The sequence below is a fragment of the Fukomys damarensis genome, unplaced genomic scaffold (assembly GCF_012274545.1).
Source record: "Fukomys damarensis isolate Sample0158 unplaced genomic scaffold, DMR_v1.0_HiC HiC_scaffold_15, whole genome shotgun sequence".
NCBI classification, from domain to species: domain Eukaryota; kingdom Metazoa; phylum Chordata; class Mammalia; order Rodentia; family Bathyergidae; genus Fukomys; species Fukomys damarensis.
The window spans coordinates 60,599,547-60,611,871 of record NW_022900927.1 but is presented as its reverse complement, the minus strand read 5'-3'; the positions used below and the strand labels follow the sequence as shown (position 1 = coordinate 60,611,871).

The following is a 12,325-nucleotide window of genomic DNA, read 5'->3' as shown; positions in this document are numbered from 1 at the left end:
ACACAACTAAAAAATGAACTAAGGTTGTATCTATTCACATGGATAAATTGAAAAACAGTGTATTGAGCAAAAGAATCAGGTTGCAAAGCAAGCTTTTTGGGCTGGGGATGTAGCCCAGCGGCACTGCACCTGCCTGACAAGCACAAGGTCCTGAGTTTGATCCCTGGTACCAGAAAAAAAAAAAAAAAAAAAAAAAAAGAATTGGGTTGCAAAATAATACACAGCCTGATATAATTTATGTGTTTCAGGATTATGCAAACAGTGCCGCATATGACAACGACGCTCTACTTAGGGACTGCAAACCGTAACTCGTGGGCCAATTCCAGCCTGCAAGGACCGGCTGGGTCCATTCGTTTCCTTGTTGTCTCTGGCTGCTCCAAGCTACCACAGCAGACTTGAGTAGTTGTGGACCAGTCCACCTGGTCCACAGAGCCTACAGTATTCACTCTCTGTGTAAAAAACTTGTGATTCCCAGTCTCACTGTAAAGACACGAATGAAGCCAGGCGTGGTGGCGCACACCTGTGTTCCACACCCTGGCAAGCTGAGGCAGGAAGATCGCAAGTTCAAGCCCATCCTGGGCAAGTGAGTGACTTAATAAAAACCTGTCTCAAAATTAAAAAAAAATTAAAAACGATTGTGAAGGCCCTGGGTTCAATTCTTAGTACTACCAAAAAAATAATAATAATAGTAAAAGACATGAACAAAAATAATGAATCCTACACTCAGAAGAGTGGTGCAGTATGTGGATCGGATGCTTTTTATAACATCTGTAACACTCTCCTTAACCTGGATCATAACTACAAGGAAGTTGATTGTAGTGCTCTATTTTTTGCATGTTGGAAATATTTTGTAATGAAAAAGATTTAATGAATCATAATATAATTTTATATTATGGAAAAGCTTCCTCGCGTGCAAAATTATGCAACTTCATAGGGGCTTCTCTCTCATTCCCCCTTACCCTTGTCCATACATCATCCTTAAAGCTTTGAGGAGAAAAGAATTCCTTCCCATAGAGCTTTTGGGGAAACTAAGTGGGGTTAATGAGGAAGTCTTCACAAGTTTGAGAGGTACAGTGGACTCTGCGTTTGAGAAAAACAGTGTAAGGAGAGACGGGAGGGGGAGATAAGCAGTAAGCGAAAGTTTAGGAGACTCCTGCATGCGGTGAGGTGATCAGGACACTTCCCAAGTGGCTCTGTAGAAACAGAAAGGAAAGAACTTAGTGTAACTTACTGAGAAAGAAGAGTAAGGAGGGGGAGCATCTGGATGTCACAAAATTGAAGCCTTGGGCACTGAGGGAAGCGGGCGAAAATTTTTATTTTACTTCTTGTCTGTTCGTATGATGTTGTGATCCAAGCCTTAATTTAAGGACTCGGGGATAATTTTGAAAATGGCACGCACTGTTTGTTTTTATTGTGATAAGACACATGGTTACTGCAGCACGGACGCCCGCTTCCTGGTAATCACTGTTTACTTGTTTAGATACCGCATGTCGCAGGAAGTTCAGGGTGTAAGGAGCCCCTCCAATTTAGGACAAACCGCTTGCAAATGGAGACCTAGGAGTGGCACTATTCCAATTAAAAAGTTTACCTCTGATTTAGCAAAATCTCAGCACTCAGAAGAGGACGCTACAAACGAGTGGCATGCGTTGATTCATTACAGAGGCTTCGCACCAAGGCGCAACGCTAGTGGCGTTGTCTCAGAGGAACACAGTTGTGGATGGCAAAGCATACAGTTTATTAGACATCTATGTAATTGATTTTTAATGTCAGAAGAAACATGAAGTTTTTATAGTCATCATCTTTTCATGTTCGAGGGAAGCCCTGGGTTTAGCCTAAAAGCTAGAAGAATGCTTTTAAGGAGAAAGAGAAAAGATCTCTAGAAAAAGGTTTTCGTTTCCCAGGTATTTGATGAAGGGCATCATCACACAGTCATTCTGAGATATCCAAAGTGTAAAGAAGTCTGTTTCAAAAAATTACAGATGAAGGTTTTAGGCATAGACGGTAGCCCTAAAACTCGTCAAAACATCCTCAGCCTTAAGCAAACTGCACTGGTGAAAGCAATGTTGTCTGGAACCAGACTAAGCTTGCAACTTGTCCACAAACAAGTGAAGACTATTTCTCCATCCTTTGAATGAGCTGCTGTTCCAAGTTGCTCTGACTCACGCAGTTGTACTACTTCTGAGAACAGGCCTCAAGAGGTCTTCCAGCTTCTGCTTTTGCCTTCTTGGAACATTACCCAAAGGGCACCATGCCAAGAAGGTGCCAACGATGAACCACCATTGGAGGGAAGAGACTCGGCCACCCCAGGTCTCTCGAGCTGTGGCCAGCACCAACACCCCAGGTATAGGATCGAGGGTCCTCACTGACCCTGCAGTTGAAATCATCTCACCAACCTACAGAACGACTCTAAATAACGAATGATTGTATCTTCAGCCATTAAGCTTTGGAGTACCCTGTCACTTGGTATAACTGGTATAATCCCCCAAGGAAACAGCATGGTATATTGACCATTATCCCAGCGGGATCTGAAGTGAACTTTCTCTTAGAAGTGCTGTGTTTACCCTTGAAAATGGCACCTCAGGGTCGATTTCCAATGCACTCCTTTATTCAATCAGTTCAAGTTATTGCTGCCTCCATGTCAGAAACCGGGCATATTAAGGCCAAAAACATACCATGGTCCTTCAAGACACTTAGATGAAAAGAAAAGCCCACTGAAAGTGACGCAAGGATCGCTACAATAGAAGTAAGGGCCGGGTGTCGGCAGGAAGACAGGTGAGGACACGCATGCAGCCCGCGTCCACTAATTCTCTGTGACGTACTAAGCTTCGGCCTGGGTCTTGCCCATACGGTGTGGGGGAGCCAGACTGCTCACATTCCAGGGAAAGAGCTGGAAAATGCACAAATAAGAGAATTTCTGATGGTGATCATAATAAAGTAAAAGGGACAAGGGGGCACAATCGTGTCATTGGGCACCACAAAGGATACACAGCAGAGGCCTCTGAAAAGTGGACACGTGACCCAAGCAAGGCGTGAAGGACAAGGAGTAAACCTCCCGAAGGGGAGAAAGTCCAGGCAGCGGGCTGGGGGAGCTCCGAGGCCCTGAGCCCTGTGTGCTAGAAAACTCCCAAGCCCAGGGAGGCCGGGAGAGGAGAGCCGCTGGGGAGTGTGCGAGAGGGGGCAGCAGTGGGAAAGTATTCTTTTTTATTTTTAGTAATCCACGTTTGCAGTATATACTGGTCGCACTCGTCACCACTGAGAATGATTAATTAAGTAAAATCCAAATTTAAAAAGATAAATTTGGCAACATTAAGGTAGAAGACAGAAATTCAAACATCTGAAATGGTAGGATGGTATTTGTAACATAAATAACAGCCAAACTATTCAGTATAAACAACATATAAATAATTCCTGTAAATAAAAGCAGAAAATGTAAACAATCTAAGAGAGAAACTGGCAAAGAGAATGAAAAGGAAATTCACCATTGGCACCAATAAGCACAGAAAACATCTACAACTAATTAACAACTAGAAAAATGGAAATTAATATAACCTTCAGATTGTCAACAACTTCTAAGTTTGGCCAGGCAAAAGTGGTGTGCGTCTGTAATGCCGGCGACTGGGAGGCGGAGTCAGAAGGACCACAAGTTCGAGACCAGCCTGGGCAACTTTGCAACTTTGTCTTAACACGGACGAGCTTGGGATATAGCTCAGTGGTAGAGCATTTGCAGAGCATGGCCAAGCCCCTCGGCTCAAACTTTTTTTTTTGAAATAAAGTTAAATAAAAATTTTTAATTTGAAGGAAAAGATAATAGGAAATATGAGCTAGATCTTTGGTGCGTGGGAAGAAGGTGAGAGATGGAGGAAGCAGAGAGGGAGGAGGCGGGGGCATGAAAAGAATGGAGATGTGTTACGTCCGTACACCAGCTCCTCATGGTGGATGTAATCATTCTGTACAGCTACATGTACTAATAAAATATAAAAGCTTAAAAAGATAACATTGAAAGTTGGAGAAAGTACAAGGAAATATGCATCCTCATACGCTGTTAATGGAGGCACAGTTTTCGGTCTTTTGGGGCACTCATTAAATGCAGCGATGCTTCACAGGTGTCTTTCCCGGAACATCCTTCGCCATGGGCATGAGGGTGCTCACTGCGCACTGCTTCCGATGGTGGAAAGGTGGGAACCACCCAATGGTGGGACCATCCCCAGCGGAATAGACAGACACACTGTGCTGGGTCTGCAGTAGAAGACACCGGGCAGTGAGTGCTCTTGCAAGTGGGAAGTAGAGAAGAAGGTTGGGAGAAGTGAGGCGAGATTCTAGACTTTTTTAAAAAGATGGAACATTTTGTAAGTGAAGTGCATTAAGGTCTATCAATTCCCCCATACACTAACGTGCTCTGTCTTTCTTTGGCGGGGGGCGGGTACCGGGAATCCAACTCAGGACCTTGAGCTTGCAAGGCAGGTGCAGTGCAGCTGAGCTAAATGCACAGCCCTGTCTTCCATCTTGTCAGGTAGACCTTTGGAGGCTGTAAGTCAACATATTTAGGTTCTCCAGAAATGCAAATTTTCCTTTTAGGATCTGCAGTGCACTCTGCCAGAGCACACAGCTTTGGGTTCGACTCCCAGCAGCGCGCGCACAAACATACTTTGAAAATTAAAAGTAAAAATAAAACTTTCTTAGGATTAAGCAGCGGTTTTGTACTTCCATGACAGTTATAAATCTCACTGTACGAAAAAACATAGCAAATGCACAGATTTTGAGAAATTAATAAACTTTGGCGGGAGGGAACAATTTAGCTCAACGGCAGACCTGGACAGAAAGCACACAACGTTCATGAACACACGTGACCTCTGCAGAGCCTCAGATACCGCCCTGCTGTCAACACCCCAGCGCTACACCGGTTACCATCCGTGAACCGCACAGAGGCATTGTTGGCAGCTAAAGACCGGCGTCTCCCGTAGGGTCCCTTGGTGTTACACACTCTGGGCTTGGACCAAATGCGCGACAGGTATCCTCCCTTGCTGGATCACACAGACTAGTTTCACCGCCCTGAAAACCCTCAGTCAGGATGCACAGATTTTAAAATATAGCCTCACAGGACTCCTGCCCCAGCCCCAGCCCCGTCATGTCCCCAGAACCAGGATGGATTCCAAGAGAGCAAGGACCATCCCGTCCCCACGCCCATTTTGGAATAAGACGCCATCCTGCCACTGCCCGCCCAACCTTAATCGGCTTTTGCTGGTGCAGACTTGGCGTCTACACCTTGAGCCTCCACAGCTGTCCCGGAAATGGCAGCAGGTGGTTCTCTGCTTTGTTAGAGACCCTCTTGGCACTGAGCAAGTGGGCTTTTCTCTGTTCGGCGACACCTCTCACCTCCCCAGAGCAAGTAAGTTGTCCCCACACTAAATAACACCACAGTGCAAAGCCAGACTGCTCACCAATCTCTGGATTAATGGCATTAATAAAGCATACGAGGCCCAGGTTGTGCCAGGCCTGTTGGGGCCAGGAAAAAAATCAATTTATTTAAAACGGGGAAAAAAATCTGAAAGTTTTATTAGGATTTCATCTTGAAAAATGAAAATTAACCAAAATTTATTTTATATTTTATATTCATTTTGATCACAAGACCTTTCTTTTGTCACATTTCTTGGGGGCTAACAAATAATAAGCCATATTATTGGGGGTTTTTTTCCTGTGCAATACTTGCAATTTTACTTTGCAGTTGAGTCTCATTCCATTAATGCTATGCCTACACAAATTTACAAAAGGGGACTGCAGGGGTAGCAGACATTTTTTTATGGTAAATTGGAAAGGAGAAAACTAAAAGAGGAGATGACTCACGGTGGAGGGCCGAGGCTTAGAGCACCCAGAGATGCAGGCGAGAGCAAGCAAGTTTTTATGTAATAAAGGCTTTTGCCTTCCCGTGCAGCTCGGGACTCTGGACACTCAGGTTGTGTGGTCTTTTAGTTCCATCTCCACTGGTAGAAAATACAAGGACAATAAGAAATACCCTGGAAGTGCTCGCCTGTCATCCCTGCACTCTAAGAAGGTTCAAGCCCAGACTGGGGAATTTAAGGACTTAGGATGCGTCTCAAAATGTAAACCATTTTATACAAAGGGCTGGAGATGAGCTCGGAGTGAAGGGTCTGGGTTAAACCCCCAGTAGCCCAGTAAAGAAGGAAGGAGGGAGGGACCTAGCTGGGAGGAGGAGGCTGGAGTGTAGCTCAGTAGTAGTTTGTGCTTGGAATGCACAAGGCAGCTTCCTCCAGGAAAACCCTGGGGGGAGTTGTTTCTTCCACTCAGCATTTTTTTTTCTTTTCTTTTTTTTTTTTTTGTCTATGTTAGGATTTAAAAGAAAAACAAAAGTCTCTTTCTCCCTGAACCTTCTTCCTGTCCTTTGTGCATCCACAAAGTGATAATGCAAGCCTTTGAAAACCGGTCGCATCAGGCTTTCCCAGCCCCAACCCAAGAAGATCCCCGGCCACAGCACTTTCATGAAGATGCTGCACACCGAAGTGTCCAGTCCACTCTCCCACCCTGGCCTCTGGATGAAGACAAACAACGCTGTAAACTTCCCTTACTGATGGCGTCTTTGGAAAATGCCCTAGAGAGGAGGTCTTAGGAATCTTCCAGTTCATTCTGGGTCTTAACAAATCGCTCCGATGGAGCTGAGCTGTCTGCCGACTAGTCCACCTGCTCCCCATCATTTCCGATTTCAAGTGTTCCCAGCCTCCAACGATACCAGGTGGAATAAAACATCAGGGGGCATAAGAAAGAGGCGTGGGAATCGGGGCCAAGTCAGGTCCCACTACTTCCCAGCTGTCTGCCCATGGCTGGGTCGCTCCTCCTCCTGGAGCCTCAGTTTCCTTCCAGAGCCCAAGCACAAGCAACACTTCCACACCGAGTTGTTGTAAGGAGGACACCGGCAGTTTAGGTAAAGGCTGGGACGATGTGTTAGTAGAACTGGATTAAAGTTACCTCCGTCCCACACCCAGACACACACACACACACACACACACACTCCTTTCCTCACAGAGTGCTCGGGGCCTCACAACCCTAGGCTGGTCCGTTACAACCTGTCCTGATCCTGGAGATTTGAAAAGCAAAGGAAGGACAAGGTGACACTACAGCCCCTCTCCAACTCCGAGGAAGAGGCACCTACCAAAATGCAAATCCCGAGGAAGGGCATCAGGACAAGTGAGCTCTGTCCCTGCCCACAATTTTATCTGTGAACTAGGCACATATTGCGACATTCTCAGCAAAACAGTGAAGTCCAGGGGGCAAATGGCCCAGACCCAAAACTCGGAGGGCTAGGGGGCTGGGAGGAGGTGGAGAAAAGATCAAAGTGCTTATCATTTTGTAAAATCACAGCCAGAAGCACAGTGATGGCTTCCCAAGTATCTTTCCTAGCCCTCCCTCCTTTAAGGGACCAAGTGTGCAAGTGTGTATGTACACACACTCGAGTGCACACACACACCACTTTATTGAGGCATGATTCACATATAGGAAGCTGCAAAACTATCATCACGATCTGTCACCTTTAAAGCTTCCTCGCCTCATTTATCAATGTTATTTCAAGTGTCCATACCCACATCAGTGCTTCTGAAGAGCTTCAAGATAGTGCCAGAGACCACATCAGAGGTCTTCAAATCTCAGCTGTGAGTTGCTCACACAAGACCCAAGGTGAGTCACTTGTATTCACCCAGCCCCTCCTTTCTCAATAAAAGTCCAGGCAGGAGAAAGGATCCAGACTCCACAGCTGCCTAACAAACCACATCAGACAGATGCCCCATGCATCGGCTCCGGACTTGGACAATTTCAAGCAAAGTTCTCCCCTGCATTTTCCATCTTATTTACACCTAATATTAGTATTAGAAATGGAAAGCAATAGAAAAAAAATGTACAACTGGAATCAATAGAGGAAACTTGTTTTTTTTTGGGGGGGGGTTGGTACCGGGGATTGAACTCGGGTCCTTGCACTTGCAGGGCAGGCTACTGAACTGCTGAGCTAAATCCCTGGCCAATAGAGGAAACCTTTGAAGCCTGGTTTTCTCCTGGGAAAATTCTTACATCAATTCAGCACAGCTTCACACAGTCCTGTTCCTATGTCCCTACTCATCTAATATTAGCAATATTCCCAAATGCGCCTACCATTGGATACATTACGAGGAGACCGCACTCTACACACACGGCCCGACGGTCTCAGGAATCCGAGAAGAAACATCCCTGAGGGTTCCCGTGTCCAGCGATTCTCCGTGGTGACCACGGGGCCAAAGTGTTATTCCCAAATCACGGATAGGCTGATCCTGCTTCCTTCTGGTTATTAGAGTGGCTTTTTTTTTTCTTTCTTTCTTTCCTTTTAATAGTCAGAACTGTACATCCAACTCTACTTACTCAGAAAAATGGCAGACATCACAGAGAAAACTTTAGGGCCGGGGATCTAGCTCAGTGGTTCTGCTGCCTACCCCACAAGCACAATGTCCAGAGCTCAATCCCCGGTACCAAAAGAGGGAGGCAGAGTGAGAAAGACAGGGAGAGAAGACTTTAAGCAGCTCTTTTCTCTGTTGCCTGGAGAGACTCTCCCATTCCCAAAGGGTGAGGTACTCACTCAGATTGCTGTGGGTCAGAGACGAACGTCCAAGGCCTTCCAGTCCACTCTTCTTCACAGCCCGGTGATTCTTCTATAAACGCTCCGAATGTGCCTTTTCCTTGGGGTGAGTTGAGGAAACAGCGCAGTGAGGAGGAGGAAGAGCAGGAGGAGGAGAGAGTTCTAGGACAGCGAGGATGGTCACAGGCGGCCTTCCGGTCCTAGCAGCAGCATCTCACCCTTGGCTCTGCGCCCTGGGGACACGGATTAGTCATTAACAATCCTTCCCTGCTAAATGATGTAAACATAGAAAGGAAACTTGGGAGAACCATGAGATTCCCAGGACAAACCCACAGTACCCCAGACCCACACCCCTAGTAGAGAGTCGACCAGGCTGAGAGCCTGCAGACCAGCAGTTCTGTGTGTGTGTGTGTGTGTGTGTGTGTGTGTGTGTGTGTGTATGTGTGTGTGTGTGTGTGTGTTGACCCCAAGGCCTTCACACTGAGCTACATCTCCACCCCTTTTTTATTTTTATTTCAAGACAGAGTCTGGCTAAGTCACTAAGTTGCTCAGTCTGGTATCAAATTTGCCAACCTCCTGCCTCAGCCTCCCAAAGTGCTGGTGTCTCAGACATGTGTCCTTTACTGCTTCCATCTCCTCATTCACTATTTTGTAGCTCCCGGGCACCCAGACATCTGCCATCCTGTCTCCCTCCCTTTCCAATTTCCCTTTGTAGCTCTGTCCCTCCCTAGAAACCACAAGCCTTCCTGACCCCTCTCCCTCCCTCGCCTTCCCTGTGAAGGAACAAGAGATGCGAGCTGCCTGTCTTCCGAATGTCTCTTACTTCCCGCTGACCTGGTTCCCCTGCCACCTTGGGTCAACCACAGCTTGCTTTCTGGAGAACAGCATCGGTCCACTGCTCCCTTCTCGTCTCTCGTCTTGTGTTCCGTTCTCCAGGTTGCATTGCAGAGTGGAACATGGGTCTGACTGGACACCCGCTCCTGATTCACCACCTGGAGAGAGACCGTGGGCCTCTGGGCCTTGGTTTCCTCATCTGTAGAATGGGTGGACATAGAGAGACTATCTCTGGGCCGTGCTGACAGTCGACTCCATGAGTGTCAAGATGTTCAGGAAGGTATCTGGTGTACGGCAAATACTCAGTCGATGTTAGCCATTATTATTCTTTTCACTAGCTGAGCCCTGATTGTCTATCTACTGTGTCCCAAGCAACTTGTTAGGTCTCTCCCAGTCCAAGCTTCGGATGCGTTCTCATTGCCAGGAGAATGCTAGGCATTTAGAGCCCCTCGTAAACATCCATTATCTACCCCGTTCTATCTTCCTAGAATTTCCTCACGCTCTGTCTCTTAAAGATTTCACCTTCTGCCCACCTGCACCAAGCTTTCCTTCCTCGAGGCCTCTGCCAAGCTCTTCTTCCGAGTAATCCTTAAATCATCGTCCTTCTAAACATCTCCCGGGCCCGAACCAAAGCCGAGAGCTCCCTGAAGCCCCCCCGACCCCTCGTGTCCATCTCCTCGGCCCGTCTCCTCATCCTTCGTTTGTGTTCTTGTACTGTCCCCGCACACTTCTGACTGCACGTTGTCGTTTCCTCCTTCTCTCCGTGTGTGCAGACTGCTGACACTCACGGGGCATCCGCGGCACCCACGTGTGATGGGAGGTTGCCATCTCGTGTCCTCTGGGCCTCGGCGTGACCAGCTCCTCCCCAGGACAGTTTGTCTCCCATTCTGTAAATCCCTGGCTGTTAAAAATATAGAGCTAGACATGAGTAACTTTGTAAAAAGTCCAGCAACTATTTGTCTTCTCCTCGCACCACACAATGAATTCAACTTAAAAAAAAAAATCTTTAAAATTCACCTTCAAATATCCGCCCCTCCTGATCGCTCCTCACCACCTCCCTCCCGCCACTGTGTCTAAGCCAGGCTCCGCTCCCGGGTTCCTCACATAAACTCCTGCTGGGCCTCCCTGTCTGGCTGTACAGCTTCAGTTCCCTCTGCCCCCACAGCCTGGACGATCCTCCAGAGATGGACAAGGATTCCTTTGCTCCGAATCCCCCAAGAGCTTTGATCTCCCTCTGAGCACCGGCCAGACTTCTTACAGTGAGCTTCGGGGGGCTCGTGGGTCTCCAACCCCACTCTGTCTCTGTATCCGTTTCCTAACCTGCTCTCAGAGACCACTGAGCCTGCTCCCTCCTCGGGGCCTCCACCTTGTCTGTTCCATGGCCTGGAAGGGTTTTCTGCCCAAACACCTCCTGTTGCTTCCTAAGGGTTTCTCCTCCCCTTATCAGCCGTCTTTCCACTCAGCTCAGTGCAATGATATTGTTCTCTCCAAGCCAGAGCTCCTCTTCTCATCCTTACCTTGCTGTTTCTTTCCTCAGAGCCCTTAGCAGGCTTGGAATACGTTCGCTTGCTCCTATCTCTCCTGCCATACAGAGTGTGGTAGATCACCACTGCCCTGTTCACTGCTGTGTCTCTGATAGCTCCTTGCTGGCCTAATGGAGAAATCCCCAGAGCCTCACCCCTCAAAGCTCCCCCATCGAGGGAGCGGGAGGGACTCAGAAAGATAAGCAATAAGAATAAAATAAGAAAAAATAATTGACAAATTACGATATGTGATAGGACAGACTACCCCAGGGCACCCTAGAAATGCTCTCCACCAAGCAAAGCAAACAGATAATCTGCTTCCCATTCGTGGGATCAATTCTAAGCAGCACTGACGGAGATAAAGGAAAAAGGAACAAGCAGTGACTACGCACTTTCTCCCCTTTCTGTTGCTATAACAAAACCCGCAAGGCCAAATACTTTATAAAGAATAGAGGTTTACTTAGCTGGTGGTTCTGGAGGCTGGAAAGAGCATGGCACTCACAGGTGGTGAGAGCCTTCTTGCTACCACGTAACATGGTAGTGGGCGTCAGAGGCTGAGGCAGAGCAAGGGTGCCACTGAGGCCTCTCTTCTAGCAAAGCCACCAAGGCCACCATGAGACCCCATCCTGTGACTGCATCAAACCCTAACTTCCGCCCAAAGGCTCACTTCTTGGGGAAAACATTCAAACCCCAGCAAGCACTCAGCATTTTCCAAGCAGCCCATTCAGTAGTGAGCAAAACGATGTGGTTCTTGCCTATGTGCAACATACAGCCTAGAGCAGGATACAAAAGACTAATAAGCATGACAGGATGATTTTCTAATATTTCTGGCAATCACATATGATGAAGGGAAAGTACAGGGTGCTGAGAGGGGATGGCGTTCACCAGGGAGACCCAACCTTGCAGGAGTGTTCAGACAGACTTCCCTCAAGGAAGTGGTACAGCAGACCCTTGACTTACGAACTCAATTCACTCCCGAGGGCTGGTGGTAACTCAAGTTGGTCAACAAAGGCTCAGGCTCCTCTACACAGCCTTCAAAGTCTCACCTGCACACAGGCACATCTCGGTGTCCTGAGAGAGACACAGGCCCAGGATTTCTCTGTGAGCCCCACCCAGGGAAGGATGTGGTAATCCTCCTTCCGGGACACTTTAAGGGTGCATCTGAGACCCTCTGGAAGCACAAGTGGCTGGCATTCAGGGCCTAACTCAAGACTTCGTTGGCAAATTCAAACTAAAATTCCAGTCACAACCCAAGTTGTTTGTATGTCAAGCCAGTCAAAACTCAAGGGTCCACTTTAGTTTAGCTAAGATCTGAAGGACCTCTGATGTGTTGGGAGAGAAAAGTGTTGAGGAGAATGAA

The 12,325-nt window shown here is 47.4% G+C and overlaps 1 protein-coding gene across 6 annotated transcripts in view; it reads right to left on the bottom strand.

The window, feature by feature from the left end:
• Positions 1 to 8,884, bottom strand: part of Nr1h4 (nuclear receptor subfamily 1 group H member 4) — a 73,968-nt gene extending 65,084 nt beyond the window's left edge. For 4 of the 6 annotated variants that reach the window (XM_010631375.3, XM_010631379.3, XM_010631378.3 and 1 more), the window contains exon 1: positions 8,609 to 8,884. The gene's annotated coding sequence lies outside the window, so the exon portion shown is untranslated. Of the gene's footprint in view, positions 1 to 7,162; positions 7,219 to 8,608 lie in introns of those variants that run through there. The other 2 variants (XM_033763860.1, XM_010631376.2) reach the window with 2 other exon arrangements.
• Positions 8,885 to 12,325: the final 3,441 nt, after the last annotated feature.